Source organism: Notothenia coriiceps, unplaced genomic scaffold (genome assembly GCF_000735185.1).
Source record: "Notothenia coriiceps isolate Sejong01 unplaced genomic scaffold, NC01 NC01_scaffold00031501, whole genome shotgun sequence".
Classification (NCBI taxonomy): domain Eukaryota; kingdom Metazoa; phylum Chordata; class Actinopteri; order Perciformes; family Nototheniidae; genus Notothenia; species Notothenia coriiceps.
Window position 1 is genome coordinate 14,241 of NW_011364202.1, and position 2,700 is coordinate 16,940.

Sequence of the window (2,700 nt, forward strand, 5' to 3'; positions counted from 1 at the left end):
CTTTACAAGCTTAAAGAATGTATTTATCGTGTGAGTTTGGAAATAAAAGTGTCATATTCTGAAAGCCAAGACTTTGTTTGTTTAAAATCAAACAAAACACCCGAACCCCGAAAAAATAGTTTTTTACGCAAATCCACGTTTATTTTGAAATGAGCCGTTGCGACTTCCGACTGATTTCGATAGAGCGGGTCACAAATGTCCTCTACGATACTTTTTCCACATACACTCTTAAAAATGTAATATTGAATGGTTCTTTGACTACAATATGCGTTGAGATGGCGCCCCCTTTTTGTTGACTTATATAAAGATCCTGGATCAATTTGATTTATTGGAAGATTTTACAAGCCCTATCGATTTTTCCCGTTGATACACCAGATAGCATCTTAAATAAATGTGCAATGGGTCGCTCTTACAAGCCATTAAAGAACTGACAGAGAAGTGCAAAGTGAGACGGGGAAGCAGAAGATGAAAGAGAGAGATAGTGTTTCATTCCATCAGCTATCATGTACAGTTGAAAAAGGTATAGGAGTTGGACGGGTGAGTGAGAGAAGACAGGCTCTGTACATGAAAAGACATAGAAAATAAGGGAGATGAAGACGGGGGGGTTTGTATGATTTTTCCTCCTTAAGGTCGAGCTCAGTCGTCGTAAAAACAGGGACAATTTACACGGCCCATAAAGCACATTTACGCTCATCGCCGTGTCCCAGCAGAACCCCATTGCTCTTTGTTTTAATTGTCCATGAACAAGGCATTGTTCTGCTAGATCAGGGTCTGGAGGAAATGTCCTCAAAACCCGCTCATTGTTACAAGGAACGCATTATAGGCCCCCTTCATTATTTCCCCTCTGATATAAAGAATATGTTATTTGAATTTACATAATTCTCAGAGCAGCTCCAAAGACACTTCTATAAATAGCGTTATTCAACTTGTGTGCGAGTCCAAACGAATGGAGAAGTCATAATCTCTTACAGTGTTGTATCTTTGTCTCATAGCTCTCTTGTGTGTGTTTCCACTCAACTCTCACCATATCCACTCTTTGAATATTTGTATTGTTATGGCTCTCACAATCACCCAATTGTTGTAATAAATTGGTTTGTTGTTCCCTTGTAAGATTCGACGTGTACGCAGATGACTTTATGTTGTTGTGTGATACATTCGGCAGGGGGGTTGCCCCACTTTCAAACAGTTGGCTTGTTTCTGAGATTGGCGTAGAGGTCCAGCTCAAAAACACAGATTCACAAAACCCCCTTTTCTCAAATGCACTTATCTCCTCCCCTGAAGTTTGGTTAAAAGTGTTTTATAAGCTCTTCCTGCTTCTGTGTGTTCCCGAGGACATACAGTTGATCAATATGCCATCGCAGAGAGAGGCATGACCAACTCCAACCCGACTTCTTGGTGTGTAATAATTCTATTTTGTGGGTTGTTTAGTGTCCACAACGCAGTGGTTTTCTGCCTGCTCGAGGAATTACATTTACAGGTACCTCCAGTTTAATTACGCTCGATGTTGGCACAGGAATTGGAAAAGGAAGGATGTGATATATTAGCATTGGTGTGTTAATCCCAAAAGGACGATGAAACGCATTAAAAATGAACCCTTGTTAATTGTAACGTTGTTGCTGTGTGGCCCTGAGCACAGAACAGCCCTTCTGTTATTCAGTGTTACGTTTATGTGGTTTTAAGAATAATTTCCCTACTCCTCCTCCTCCTCCCATGGCCGCGCCACGCTGCTGGGCGCTACAGCCTCCATAAACCCAGTCTCTCACCTCTCTCCTCTCATTTCTCATGGTATTAATAATACAAAACCATCCATAAAGTGGGAGCTGTGCTTGTGTTATAACAGTACCGACCTGGGATATATCCAAGGTCGCCACAAGGCTGAACTGTTATTCTCCCCGCGCGCGTCGAGAGGGCGAACCACCGGTCATTCCAGCAGATGGAGATGAGGGCTTATTCATTTTTTATTTATTTATTTTTTAATATGCAATAGCCAGCAGAGACTTTTCCCGGGGTTGTGCTGCACCTAACCTTTTTATGCAACAGCGATGTCATCTGCATTCTTTGTTGTGTTAAGACGAGTTAAATGACCACTTGGGATGGGTATACGGGATGACCTTTGACCCGCGGGGATAATGAGTGAGATGAGGAGCGTCAGGTATAATGGACTGTCGGGGGTTGATAGCATAGCAGAGGGCAAGCGGGCCTCTCATGCTCCGTCTCGTCGTTGCTTTTTCTCATTGGTAAAGATGATGCGGACACAGAGGGGCAATTACGGGGCGAGAAGCAGACTTCCATTTCTATTTGACAAAGGCCTCGGCCTCCTTGCTTAGGCATGCAGACGGCCTGAGAGTTACAGGAAGCAGGAGAGGGTGACAAAGGCCAACAGCGAGCGGCATCTACTCGCAGACTAATGGCCCTCACAGGTTGGAGAATTATGATCTCCAAAATGAATTCCATGATGTTTTCTATTATTCATTCATTCCCAGACAGAAGCCGAGAAAGAAAAGGAGGAAGGAGGCAGGCGTCTGTGATTATTGATTACAATGCTGGAAATATAATGAACTAGAAAAATGAGGGTTGAGTTCTTTCCTCATACATTTTGCTCCGCCCCCCCCCATCCCCTCTTTCAACTGTCACCACTGTCTCGCCCCGGTGTCTCTGTCTTCCGAAAGGGCACATTCGTTGTCTCTGTGCTGTTGTGTC